Source organism: Abramis brama (genome assembly GCF_963993115.1).
Source record: "Abramis brama genome assembly, chromosome: 10".
Classification (NCBI taxonomy): Eukaryota; Metazoa; Chordata; class Actinopteri; order Cypriniformes; family Leuciscidae; genus Abramis; species Abramis brama.
The window spans coordinates 22140705-22156116 of record NC_139972.1 but is presented as its reverse complement, the minus strand read 5'-3'; positions in this window follow the sequence as shown (position 1 = coordinate 22156116).

Here is a 15412-nt window from a genome sequence, read left to right as displayed (position 1 = left end):
AATGTTCTTCCAATCATTGCATTAGGTAAGGATGTCTTAATTACCTGCATGTCAACCTATGTATTTCCATACCTTCGCACAGACATCACATCATACATCGTCAGCGTGTTCCATGACATGAGGCTCAATGCATTGACACAGTCACCGAGCGTCGCAAACAAACAGCAGACAACTTTTACAGTTCCTCCTGAACCAAAACAACGAGCTCATGCTGCGTTCACGCTATGATGTAATTATCGTAATTAAGAGATGTCAACCTGAGACTTTCGTTTTCGGTTCACCAGAGACGGTCGTATTATTGAGAAATATGAGGGTCCGTGGCTCTACCATTGGAAAAAGCGTAACTTGGATCACATGTGCCTTGATAACCAATCACATTACAACCTTGATGTCATTGAATCTGTGTGACAGTCAATCAATATTTACGGATACCATAGAAGTGAATGAGAAGTGCCGTAAACGGAATCATACCTGTTGCACAATTGTCTGTGACTTCTCTTATAAGCATTTTGCATTTTCTTGGTGTGAACTCTAAAAAGATCAATCCAAAACTAATGTTTAAGAGCAAACATGTTGAAGATTAGCCTATGGGCTGTCGATTCATTAAATGACAAGCTTTTTCCTCACAAAAGCGGTGTATTCAGAGTAGTGAAGCCTCTCCTCCATTGACATCCATTAAAAAAAACCAGCCTCTTCTCTCCACCCCTGTGTACAGCATAATTAGCAGGCGTTATGCTTTTTTCAGCTAAGGTTGTTTACTAAGTTGTTTACGTTAATTATTAGGCTACTGTAATGTTATGTGCTTTGAGACATGAGGTAGTTAATGCCAGTTCTCATGACGCTTTGCATACACAGCTGTGTGCGTTCATGTGTTTTGGACGAGGTGTGACTTTAGAGACGCTCTGAAGGGAGGGGGTGGGATTTTATGCTTTCAAAGCTAGCTTGCTATTGCTAGCCTCTCCAAAATTGTCTAGCCTACCTTTAAATGCACGCAAACAAGTAATTGTTCCTGGCTTGTTTAAAATAAGATGGTGACTCATACCTGTAAATTTCCAGTTGTCACATGAGGGTGTGAGCATATCGTTTGTACAGTACATAGGCTGGCTTTATGACAATAACCTTATTGAGCAAAGTGTTTTTCTTCACTCATATCCATTATTTAAATGAGAGACATTTGTGGAGCACGCTTATGCAGTGAAGCTCCAAGTACTAGGACTTTATCCTTTATCAGTATATAAACTCTAAGGGAAGAGAAAAACATCATGATGTCTTATGCTAGATGTCATTTGCAATTCTTATCAGTAAGCGCAAAGTAAATACAGCAATGCAGCATTTTGTCCTTGTTCAAAGGAAATGACAGCCATTGACATATTTACAACATGTTTAAAAGGTGTAAATGAAGATGAAAGCAAATTTCCACCACTTAAGCACATTCTGTATACAGTAGGTGCAACAGAGAAGAACCTTGGTTGCTGAGAAAAAAGAACCATAAATCTGCAGTCTAAAGGACAAAGAAATTGGCAATGCATCACTTGTGGGCTACTCATCATCACACGACAATCGATATAAGAAAATAAGAAATCTATACAGAAATAAAGCATGAGAAAAAGCTATTTTTCCAAATATATCCTTAACTTAGTGTAGACAGACGTCGCTGGTGTTGGTGAAAAGCATGAGTTCCAGACGCAGGTGCTTGTCTCCAACAGTTGAAATCTACTTTACACTGGCTGACACTTTCTACCGAGGCTGCCAAATTGTGCCAAGTAGCAGCAGAGCTTTGAGAGGACATGAACTAACAAGACAAAACAAAATCTCTTCACAATATGGTGAGTTGGTCTTGGCAGGGCTAGCTTAATGCTAAATATTCTGCTAGGAACGCATTCGGCAGTCAGGTCTGTGACGACGGTGGCCATGTTGTAATGCTGTTTGTTGTGCACATTTGACAAACCTATTTCTAGTATAAAAAATGATAATACTATACTATAATTATAACAAATTATTCAACCGTGTTACAGAGAGATGTTCTGGGACGACCACTTTGCCAAACATTTGTGTAACGTTCACTCTAAGCAAAAAGTCAGATATGAGCATACAAACTATGAAATGTTGTCCTCAGTGAACTCTAGCCATGAGATTTGAGCATTGTCATTTATTTCAGTTAAGAATAAGAATAAAGTGAAATGGAAGGGGAAAAAATTAATGAGATGTTATAAAAAATTCCTCTTCTCTTATAATAAAAATGATGTATATAAATATTTTACAACTGAAAAAATAATAATTATTATTATTTTGGGGTCTGATGCTCTCATATTGTGTTTTTTTTACTGTCCTTGTATAAAAAAAAAATATATAAAAACTTGTATATAATAACCTTCAGTATATTGCATGATCAACATGTCTAGAGAGGTATTATTTCAGCAGTTGAAAGCTTTAAGCCTGCTTAATATTAGTAAATCTTTCCAAATACTCAGCATTCCTCTTTTTAATCTTTGCAACTTTGAATTGCTATAATACCTTCCACTTATCCTCAGCATTTTTTGTCTAATTTTTTAAGACAAAAAAGGTTTGGAAACGAGCCTTTACTAGTGACTACTTCACAATATTCTCATGCAAGCAAGATAAGGTAATTACACTGGGTGGTATCTGCTGTTTTGATTATGAGAATAAAATGTAATTTTCTAGAACAATTATCATAGTAGGAAACTTCCTCAAGCAAACAGTGACACTCAATTAACCAAATCAAATTAAACCCTATAGCGCTCTCAGTGGTGATTCCTTATATTTCACAACATTCAGACAGCCACAAAAGAATCTTTCAGGGGCAAAGTTTTTCAAACTAAATTCTCCATTTGTTCTGTCCTGTACTTGTGTGTCAGAGTATTAAGCATGTTGTCTCAGCTGGGCTTGATTCTTAAAGATAGTATATAATGAAATAGCAATAATCAAGCTTTATCTAAAATAAATAAATAAGTCAATAAAAACACAAAGATCTCTGCATGAAGATGGCTAATGAAATTGACAAATTAACTATCCACGGGTCTTTTTCACTGATCAATAAGAAGATTATACTCTTCATCTGGGATTGCTCCAGGCAAGCATGCTGACCAAAGCGGCGCCCCATACAAGCACCCAAAAAGACAAAGAGGAACTGTTTGTGTGTGTTTGAGGGAGATAATTAACATCCTGTGTTATATGACAGAGCCTTTTGAAATGCTGGTAAATCATAATAATTGCTTGACATTTAACATGGGATGGAAGATAAGATGATGTGACATAATACTGTTCCATGCCATAAATGCTAAAAATATCATAATGCCTTTTAATAAAAAGAAATGCTCAGAAATGTAGTTACAGTTGGCCCTCATGATGGATAGAAGCTGTGAGTGGAAAATAAATTATTCCATTGATTATATAAATAATACTTTTTTTTTACTTTTACATACTGATCCTTGTTACGTGATTTAAAAACCTCCTGAAATTGTCTGACATCATACAAATTGTTTAAAAAAAAATCTAAATATGCTGGTATGAGAACAGAAAACGTTTACGAACTATTTGCAAACCATCCTAAGAAAGAATTTTGCATGCGCTTAATTGATGCAAAGTCCAAGATTCTGTCAGTGAGCTGATCTGACGAGTCTAGTTTGCCAGCAGAGATTTATGCATTCTTAATTCCCATTACCTCAGTATCTGGCACCATTATGACAAAAAATGGACTTAAATATAAATAACCTGAATATAAAATGACAATTCAGTCAGATTCTTTGAAAATATTCCTTTTAGTGATCATGGCAACTGCTTTAATAACATTTAACTCGCATTATTTTCTTTCATCAGTTTTTTATGACATTCACACATGGCTGTTAACATCTTGGGAAACGTCAGCGAGGATAGAAAGCATTTCTCAATCATTCTAACAATTTAATTGTAGATTTTTCGATCAGGGTTTTTGGAGGTACATTTAAGACTTTTTAAAGACCTTTTTAAGACCAAATAAAGAAAATGAAGGAATATATTAAAAAGGGAATACAGATCGTACATTTTTTCTTTAACTGTAAATGTCTAAGGAGAAGCACAACACTTCAGAGTTTGAAAATACAACTTCCAACAGATATTCATTACTTTTTAATTCATTTTTACAAAAAAACGTAGCTTGAATGCTTCTGCTCCCAACCACTAGAATATGAGGAAAACTTTTACTGTACCTTCTGATCACACTGCAAAGTGATGTTCTTCCTCAGTATTTTTGCCATTCTTAAATCAAGAAGCATTTAATTTAGAGTCTGAGAAATTTATCAAAATTAAGTGAACAAATATCTGCAAATGTTCTTTTGTTTTCTTGTTCATGTTTCAAGCATAAACTCAATTAATTTAGTTTAATTTTACATTTGTATCTCAAGTAAATGTATCTTAATTTAAAGATGTTTAGAGATTTTTACTGGAAAACAGGACAAAAATACTGAGGATACTGAAGATATTACTTTTTTGCAATGCATGCAACATTTAATGCCATGATTTTATGAATTTAAGACTCTCTACTCTGATTGAAGACCTTAATTTGTGTAGGGGAAAATTAAGACCTTTTTCAGATGCGCAGAAACCCCGTTCAGCGCATAGAACCCACTTCTTGCATGTCATTTCTGCCTTCAGGCGATGTCATTTGGCCTTTTCTGTAGTCTTGCTTTGAAAATCCAAGCACTGATTTTTCTGTTGATTTTCAAAGGGTTATTGTGGAGAGAATAACGTGACAGATAAAAATGATTTGTGAAATGACTTCATTGAACACAATAATGAACAGGTAAATAATCACAAGATGACAGTTCTTTTGAAAATCAGGAGAGGAGAAAAACCTCGTCACCAGACACCATAACGGCCCATTCAAGATGTTTTCTCTTCATATTCTAGTGCAAAGTTGAAATCTTTTAGAGCCAGAGAGACCAACATTTCTCTCACTCACCACAAAACCCACTCCACTCCACTCCAGCGGATGGCCATCCACTGTGATGAGTGCAAAGCCCAACAAGTAAGGGCACAGCTCCAAGACTACTATTTGATTGCCAAGGCATTTTATCAATGCGGGGCATGTATTGGTGGAAGAACAGCTTTCAGACACTCTTTCTTCTTGAGAAAGTGCAGCCCCTTTGAAAATCACTTTTTCCTCTGCATTCATTCTAGGGATGCAATGATCCGATACTCAGTATCGATATCGGCTCCGATTCTGCCATTCTTTACAAGATCGGGTATCGGTTAGATGAGGCTGATCCAAATCCGATATTGTGCGTATACTATTCTGTGTTATTGTTAAGCCCCACAAAAGGCACACAAACATTATAAAGCACCATACAGTTTTCATGCATTATAAGTGTTCAGAAGCCATTCTATAGTATAATGTGAAGTAGAAATGAATATTTATTGGGCTGTATTGCTGTACCTTAATCAGGGCCGTAGCTAGAAGATTCGGGGCCCCCTGAAAAAATATTGATGTGGGCCCCCACCACCCTCCACCAATATCATATACTGTACAATAGATGAGCATGGAGGCCCACATATAACAGAAGATGGTGATGTTGTTGTAAAACCTTTATTTTAAAAGTTAAATGTTTATATATAAATTACAACTAATAAAAACGAACAAAATAAATAGTTAAATAATAATAAAACCAATTTTAAAAAAGTAACAGTAAAATGTTTTTTTTCCCATCAGTTTGTTATAATTCATAAATCAAAAAGTAAACATTTAGAAATGAACAAGAATGCAGTCAAATTTAAAAAATAAAATCATTTATTGTCTTATTTTCTAATAAAGATAACATGGAACTGGTAATATATTATTAAATAAAGCTAATAAATGTATTTGTGTTTTCTTGATGTAATAAAATACATCATCAGCCGGCAGGTCATGTGCATAATGCAATGCGTTGAGATTCGTGTCAATTTTTAAACTCTATTTACAAAAGTGTAAAAAGATAGGGATTTTGACCACGTAATCATTCGGTCGATTGTGGTGCGCACCGATAATGAAAAGTGACAGTACTCGGCAGGCTGTAGACAGTAGTTTTCTTATTCCCAGCGAAATAACAATTCAACCTGTCTTTAAGAACGTCTTGATCGACTGGGATACAACAACTCTCCTGTGTCGGAGCCTTTGGTGTCCGTGCCGGAGATGGTGGTGTCTGTATCAGAGACTTTGGTGTCCGTGTCGGAGACTTTGGTGTCCGTTCCAGAGACTGTGGTGTCCGTGCCGGTGTCCATGTCGGAGACTTTGGTGTCCGTGCTGGAGACGGTGGTGTCCGTGCCGGTGTCCGTGTCGGAGACTTTGGTGTCCGTTCCAGAGACTGTGGTGTCCGTGCCGGTGTCCGTTCCGGAGACTGTGGTGTCCATGGCGGTGTTCATGCCGGAGACATTGGTGTCCGTTCCGAAGAAGTTGGTGTCCATGCCAGAGACGGTGGTGTCCGTGCCGGAGACGGTGGTGTCCGTGCCGGAGACGGTGGTGTCTGTGCCGGTGTCCGTGCCGGAGACGGTGGGGTCCGTGGTGTCCGTGCCTGTGGTGTCCGTGCCAGAGTCGTTGGTGCCCGTGCCGGAGACGGTGGTGTCCTTCCCGGAGACGGTGGTGTCCTTTCTTGCGACGGTGGTGTCTGTGCCGGAGACATTGGTGTCCGTGCCGGAGACGGTGGTGTCCGTGCCGGAGTCGTTGGTGCCCGTGCCGGAGACGGTGGTGTCCTTTCTGGCGACGTGGGGTCCGTGCCGGAGACATTGGTGTCCGTGCCAGAGACGGTGGTGTCCTTTCCAGAGACGGTGGTGTCCTTTTTGGCGACGGTGGTGTCCGTGCCGGAGACGGTGGTGTCCGTGCCAGAGACGGTGGTGTCCGTTCCAGACAGTGGTGTCCGTTCCAAAGATGTTGGTGTCAGTGCTAGAAACGGTGGTGTCCGTGCCGGAGACGGTGGTGTCCGAGCCGGAGACATTGGTGTCCGTGCCGGAGACGGTGGTGTCCTTTCCGGAGACGGTGGTGTCCGTGCCAGAGACTTTGATATCTTCCAAAGATTTGAATTTTGGCGCATTTTTTTCTCTGTAGTGTTGATATGGCATCTAGTAAATACAGTAAGTTTCGTCATGCTAGCATGTGTGGAAGTATTTAAAACAAGGGTATTACAACTAGCCCCGCGTTAGGTTGTGCCCCACTCTCCCCTATCCCTGGGGGTACGTGAGGTGACAGAAGTAAGTACGCAAACAAAATGCTGACTTTTGTGTTCATTTAATTCTACCCCACCTTAAAGGTGCTCTAAGCGATGTCAAACGTTTTTTAGGCTGAAACATTTTTTGTCACACACAGCAAACATCTCCTCACTATCTGCTAGTTGCCTGTCCCTTGAACACACTGTAAAAAAAGACGGTCTCTGTAGACAGCCCAGGCTCCACAAACGGCAACAAAAACAAACTGGGCCAACCTGCACCACGAAACATAACAAACAGTGTTCCAGCCAATAACCGACAAGAATTTATTGTTTATTAATTCAAAGAAATGTACATTTCCGGGGCGTGTCTTTATTACTTTACAGTACTACTAAGAGCAAGTAGTCAAGATCTATGATTAGAGACTCCAGATATGAGCTTGAGACACGGACAACTTTACGTGTAACATGAACAAAACTTTATTAACTAGACTAAACGTAAACTACTCTAACATACACATACAAACAGTTTACCAAGAGAGCTGAAGTATCAAATAATGAGACTAAGTTTGATACTTGCATGTCTCGCCCATTTGAATTAAACTGTCCTGATGCAATTTGTTGAGGCTCCAGTTGATCTTTGCTGATGTGGTCTTGATGAGAGAGAAACCAGTGGTAGTCAGAGGATCTTTGGTGAATGGAAAGACAAGGCCACAGCCTGGCACAAGCTTGGGGATCCTTAGAACTTCTAGTTCAGCATCATCTTCACGTCAGCATTTCAGAAAGGGACTAAGAGAGCTGATCTTGTGATCAGTGATTTTTAAAGTGTGAAGATGTCACCCTCTGGAGGTGTGTGAGCCAATGAGAAGATTTCCCTTTGGGGGGAAATTTTACGACCCATTGTGTTCTAGCAGGGCATTTGAATATGTAATTTCATTGGGTGTTTATGAAAAGAATCTTCAAGATTCTTATAATACTAACGCGTCACAAAAGTTAGCAAAATGTAATTGGAGATTGGAGTTCATAGAGACCAAACATGCCACACACATGATTTTGGTTGACCATAGTATGCAAAGTCTGAAACATTAATCCAATAGAGTTTACAACAATACAAAAGCCAAAACACATAAAAGGAAAATCATGAGATGGGAAAATTAGAGACGTTTACACATTTCTCAAGTGGTTATTTATAGAATATATAGGATTAACAGGGTTTATTTCTCTTTCTCAGTAAGAATTAAGTGAGCGTCACAGCCCTCTGCAAATTCCTTTTTGGGGTCGTAAAAGGTCTTATCAATCGTAATGATCCTGTAACAGGACACCGGGTTCTGCCAGTGTGTTAGCCAATGAGAAGATTTCCCTTTGGAGGGAAATTTTACACCCATTGTGGTTATTTATAGAAAATATAATGAATATATTCATTAAATATAATGAATAATTTGTGTGTGTCTGATTGGTCCAGATGCTACAACAGAAAGATGTTAAAAGCCTTAGGGGGTACGATACTCTAAAAAGTTTGAGAACTTAACTGTTCAAATGGTAGCTAAGGTTTACAAAAATGTTTTATTTTTCGTTTTGGTTGTATTGTGTTTTCATTTGATGCATTAGAACAAAGTGTGAAGAAAACAAAAAAAAAATAGTTTTGAAGACAAAAACGAGAACACAAATGATCTGACCTGGGCTGCGTTCAGCCCCGACAAAAAGTTTCAAAACGTATTTAAAAGGAAACGGTGGTGGGTTGGACACCCTGTTCTGATGACGCAAGAGTTGCAACTATGGCAGCTGAGAAGGCCATTCTTTGTGTTCTTTTTGAAGAATTTTCGGAGCCTGATCAAATCAGTATAAATACGTGTTTAATACTGCAAAATACGCTCGATGTTACAGTCACTGCCCTTGTCGTCCAGAATAAAAGAGAACATCGAGTGAAGTGATTTGTGGAAACTGACAAAACAAAAACAAACAAACTAATAAATAAATAAACAAGGAGGCGTTTCTCTGACTGGATGTTCTTCCTCCATTTTTGGCCTATAGCCTACTGGCGCTAAAAGAGGAATAGGCTATGGGAAATCCAGTTCTCATTAATATTCATAAACTCATGACCATAGCTATTCTTACCTGTAAAAATTACATTTCTAGATATCTGTAATACTGTTTTCACAAGTTAAAATGCAAATTCTTGATATCAACAATTTTCAACTAGTAAAAACTATAATTCTTGATATCTGTAATTGTATTTTCACTACCGTCCATCTAATGTTTGTCACTGACTGAATAATTAGTGAATACTTTAGATCGGACTAAACCATTTTTAAGGAGGTAAGAGAAGCATATTTGGAAAAAATATTTAAACAAATTGCATGTTTTTGTGGTTTGCATTTAAATCTCAGGCATACAACTAATATAAATATTAGAATTATTTATACAACAGTGGCCTATATAGTATAACTGCTGGATTTTTCCTATAATTGTCACAACCTTTCGGCCCTGACCTTAATCATGTTACTTTCTACCAGGTGTCTGTTAGATCACAATAATGGAGTAGAGAGCAGAGCATTCTATATATTCTTCACGCGCACAGTAACTGAAATTTAAAACTGTTAAAAGAAAAGGCTGAATAAACTATTGCATAGATATATATACTGTATATTGTATAATACACTACGCATTCCTTAGTGCTTTGAACTTTTCAATGCGCGCTGTGACTCCATGTTGCTTCAAGCGTATCGGGATGCGCATAAGCGCTTTGTGCCGCACTATAATGGAGCCTTTCATATCACAATACTTTTGCGCAATGAAAGATTATTAATAGCCTTTCTTGTTCTGTCCTATCTATCATATGTTGCTGCCTCGTTAACCAGCTGCGCTATACATTTAAAAATGTCTTCATTTTATAGTAGCCTATAGGCATATAGCCTACATTTTTTTATATTTTTGATTTTATCATCTTGGTTTTTTTACACAAGAGCAATGTGTAACATTTTACTAGCTGAGGTGGACAAAGTACATTTACTTATTATTATATATTTTATTTTATATTATATATATATATATATATATATATATATATATATATATATATATATATATTATATATGTATTAATTATTATTTTTTCTGGAAACATTTTACTTTAACTTTACAACATTTGGAAGACAAATATTGTACTTTTTACTCCACTACATTTCTGTCAAGGTCCTCGAGTAGAAAGTAGTAACTTCAGTCAGGGGATGATTTTGGTTGCAGGGGTTGCATTTTGGTTGGAAATCAAAGTCGAGTTGACGTCAGAACCTGACGTCAGATTGACGTCAACATCCAACGTCGGACAGACGTTGGATTTTGGTTGGAAATGAAAGTCGGGTTGACATTAGAACCCGACTGATGTTGGTTTCTGACATCAACACAATTTTCAACCACAATACAACGTCTGTCCAACGTTGGAGATTAACGTCAGTCTGACATTGGATTCTGACATCAATCTGATTTTCATTTTCAACATTGGGTTTGGTCTTTTAAATGCAAATTTTGTCACTGTTTTGGAGCACACTAGCTTATAACAGTAAGGCTAACATATTCATACTAAAAGCCAAAAAACTTTAAATAAGGCACTATTTGAGGGAACAGCCATTTGAGTGTCCGAAGCCATTGTGGACGTTATTGAGTGCACTTATTCAAGCTCACATTCAATCCCACTACTGGAACTGTGTTCTAGAAATAGATTTGATATTGATATGAGGGTAGGTAGGCAGGCTGTAAGTACTGTATTGTACGGTACTGTAAGTATTACATACAACAATGCAACAATAATAAAACAATGCATTGACATTTACTTTTTACTTTTGATACTTAAGTACTTTTAAAAACAAGTACTTCTGTACTTTTACTTAAGTAAAACTCAGTCTTTACAACTTTTACTTGTAACAGAGTAATATTTGACCAGTAGTATCTGTACTTTCACTCAAGTAAGGAAGTTGTGTACTTTGTCCACCTGTTTACCAGATTTAGTACTACACTTGTCTCTTATTTGTTCCCCACTAAATGTTCAGATTGTATAAAATGATTGTGCACTCGTGATTTTTCTAGAGTCAATTTTACTGCTGAATTATCCACTAATCTAGTTTATAATAGTATTTTTGTCATATATATATTAGCATATATATATATATATATATATATATATATATATATATATATATATATATATATTGTATTTCTTTATAATGAAGTTGTCTGTATTAAGTAGATTGTGTTTAACACACAAAAGAGTGATTATCAGTTCAACACACAGAGTTGCCACCTACAGCATGTGTAGAGCTGCTCCAGGCAGAAACAGCTGTGTGGTTATGTCATGCAGCACGTTGTTCTAAGAAAAGACATTGGCAAACGAAGATAAAAAAAATCTTTTAACATTTCTATACGAGAGTGCTGTTCCCTGAAGCCGAGATTTCCATGTGAGAGATCTCCAAGCCATCTCAGGCTTGATTTCCGGGCTGGAAAACTCACGTGTCCTACTTACTAATGGAATGTGACCCTGTTAAAATGTAGAGTAAGGATTGGGAAGTAAGTCCATTGTTTGTTTACCATTTCCATGGCAACAGTGCCATGTGCTCAAAGAACTTGACCTGAAAGGTGTATAGAAGAAGAAATGTAAAAAAATTAAGAATGCCATCCTTTTTCAACTGTACTTCCTCATCAGCAGTTAAGAGTAGGATTAATTAAGACTGTGTGGGCAGTGTCCTTGACATGACAAAACACAGTAAAAATGGCTAGCAATCAGCATACCAAACTGGTCTGTGTTGCATCTCAAATGACATTTACAATTATAATTATGAGTCAACAATTGATCATTGAAATTCTCTCTACTTTAGGCACTTTGCAATAACTATGAATATTGGCACATATTAGACTAGATGTACCAAAATCCCCATATGCACTATAACAAGACATACTTGCAATTTCTACAAAACCTCTATATTAGCCAGTCAGATCATTTTACCTTGCTTGCATGTTTAAAAAGGTTTACAAGCATAAAAATGACTGCAAGGTCTAAAATATGCATCTGATCAAAGAAAATGTGATCTAACAGGTCAACTGTCCCGAAACTCTCACATGCTGACCACGGGCTATAACACATGGACAGTGATGCCAGTCTGAGCTTTGCTATACATACAGTCAAACCAAAAATTATTCAGACACCAGATATCATTTTTTATATTTTTTTACTAGTGGGTGTAGGACACTTTTGTTCATTTATGTAAGTCAGGATAACAAAATAAAGTTAACTGTGACATATTATACCCAAAAATTCTTCATACGCTGGACTACCAGTAAAAAATGTAAAAATTTGGGACAAAAAAATAATAATTCAGACACTTTGACCTGACCTTGTTTAGCTTAAGTGTTTTTTCTTTAACTGCTAATACAACCTTTTTACACCAGACTGAACAAAATGAAGCAGTGCTTGGTAATTGCTTGACTTAAATTGGTATTATCTAACTGTGTACTTAAATTTAACAGCTGACAGCTTTTCAACCTAATTTATTTGTGAGACGGTCTAACAGAAGGATGGCCAAAACCAGTGAAATATCAACTGATTTGATAACTCTGAGTTATTGTCCTATTTTATTACCATTTTCTAAACTATAGCGAATAAACTGTGATGATGTGAGAAATGTTGAAGGTGTCTGAATAAATTTTGGTTTGACTGTAATAGTGTGGTAGAATTGGTTTATTCAAACACTCATTGACACACCTTTTCATGTACAGTAGATCCTGGATGCTACACTGCAGAATACAATGCATCCTTTAGTCTAGTGTGACAATGCCAAACAAACCTAACCACTTCCATTGAAAATGTGATAAATTCATTAGGAAGTCATAAACATGAATTGGAGTTTCGGACATGCATGCTTAATGTACAACTATTGCACTTGAACATTCACTACTCATAATAAGGCTGTTCCACACTGCTCCTCAAACCACGTGAGAAGATACAACTGTCATTAAGATGAATGGGAATGCTTACAGAAAGTTTGAAATATATTTCTGATAATAAGCATTAAAAGAAATAATCAAATGGCTGCTCACAGAGATCGGATTTTGTTGGCATGAAAACAAATATTTTAATAGGAGAAAGGTAGTTTCTTTCTTACAGCTGCTGAATCATATCCTCACATCAAAATCAAAGCACTCTAGTTTTGTAATTTAAGGAAATTAGACCTTTTAAAATTTAGTTCATGAGTTTGTGTGCCCATATAATCTCAGCATAAGTGGTAAACATTTGGTTTGCTGTCTGCTTTAGAGCGGCTTAGAGAGGATTTACTTGAGCTCCGATTGCCCCCCATTACATAGGCAAAATAAAGGAGAAGAAGGGGAGGAGGATGGATGCTGAAATAACTGGCAACGGGAAGTGGTAAGAGGTTGTTTTTATACCTTGGTATTAATTAGAAGATTAGATGAGAGTACTCCTCCCAAAATTACATGAAATAACTTCAAACAAGTCCATCAAGCCTTTGAAGTGCAATTCGAATTATGAGGTGAATCAAAAGTGCAATTTGTGCTTTTTATCGTACTTTATCACTCTGTGAACAAAATTAGTACTCTAAAATTTAAGTTACTGCATTTTTTAAAAATCCTTCAAATGCTGCAGTGTCAGCGAAGTAGAGCCTTTCAGAATGATGGAAAATCCATATAAAAAAAATCACAATGCATATATTTATCATTCTCATTCTGTCCACAAACCAATTAAAACTTTCTGCTCCATTCAGCCATCCACTAAAACTCTGGGCCTTACACAGTGGCACATATTGGGCATTTGCCATCTGATGTCCAAGCTCTGTTCTCTCTCCCTGCTGGCAAGTTACCACTGAGGGATGAGATGAGAACTGCATATGCAAATAAACCCCAAACATCAAGTCAATACATTAGTTATCAATTTGCCGGAACTGCCAACCATAATGATCTTGCATTAGCATGACCAATGAAGCCATTAAGCCAATGTTAACAATAACCACTTTTGATTCATGAATGATGGGTGTGACAGAGCTGCTCAAAAATGGTTTGAGAATCAGTTCCTGATTAAATGGTAAAATGAACGTGAGCATTTCTCTCTGAAGAGCAGAGGTGGACAAAGTACACAACTTCGTTACTTGAGTGAAAGTACAGATACTACTGGTCAAATATTATTCCGTTACAAGTAAAAGATGTAAAGACTGATTTTTACTTAAGTAAAAGTACAAGTAAAAGTGTTTTTAAAAGTACTTAAGTATCTAAAGTAAAAAGTAAATGTCAATGCATTGTTTTATTATTGTTGCATTGTTGTATGTAATACTTACAGTTTTATGCCTCTGAATCTATTGCTACCCTCATATCATTATCAAATTTATTTCTAGAACACAGTTCCAGTAGTGGGATTGAATGTGAGATTGAATGAGTGCACTCAATAACGTCCACAATGGTTTCAGACACCCAAATGGCTGTTCCCTCAAAAAATGCCCTATTTAAAGTTTTTTGACTTTTAGTATTAATATGTTAGCCTTACTGTTATCTATAAGCTAGTGTGCTCCAAAACAATGACAAAATTCGCATTTAGGAGACCAAACCCAACGGTGAAAATGAAAATCAAGTTGATGTCAGAATCCAACGTCAGATTGACGTTAATCTCCAACGTCAGATTGACGTTAATCTCCAACGTTGGACAGACGTTCCAAACAAAATCCAACGTCGGATGCTGACGTCAATCCGACTTTCATTTCCAACCAAAATGCAACCTCTGCAACCAAAATCATCCCCTGACTGACGTTACTACTTTCTACTCAAGGACCTTGACACAAATGTAGTGGAGTAAAAAGTACGATATTTGTCTTTCAAATGTAATGAAGTTAAAGTAAAAAGTTTCTGGAGAAAATAATACTCAAGTAAAGTACAGATACTTAAAAAGTGTACTTAAGTACAGTACTCAAGTAAATGTACTTTGTTACTGTCCACCTCTGCTGAAGAGACGCCTCTGTTTTGGCCCAATGAAAAGAAAAATTATAAACAAACACAAAGAAGGCTGTTATGGCCTCAATGTCAACTAAATTCACCTCTCACTGATGCAGTAATAAATAAGATGTTCAGTGATTAGGCAAAATATGGCAGCGGAAACTAAATTAAAGGTGCATGAAAGTAACAAAGTGGTAGACCGCAAATTCAATTGCCCATACAATATCTATCAACTCTAATCATTACTTATAAGCAACAATGTAG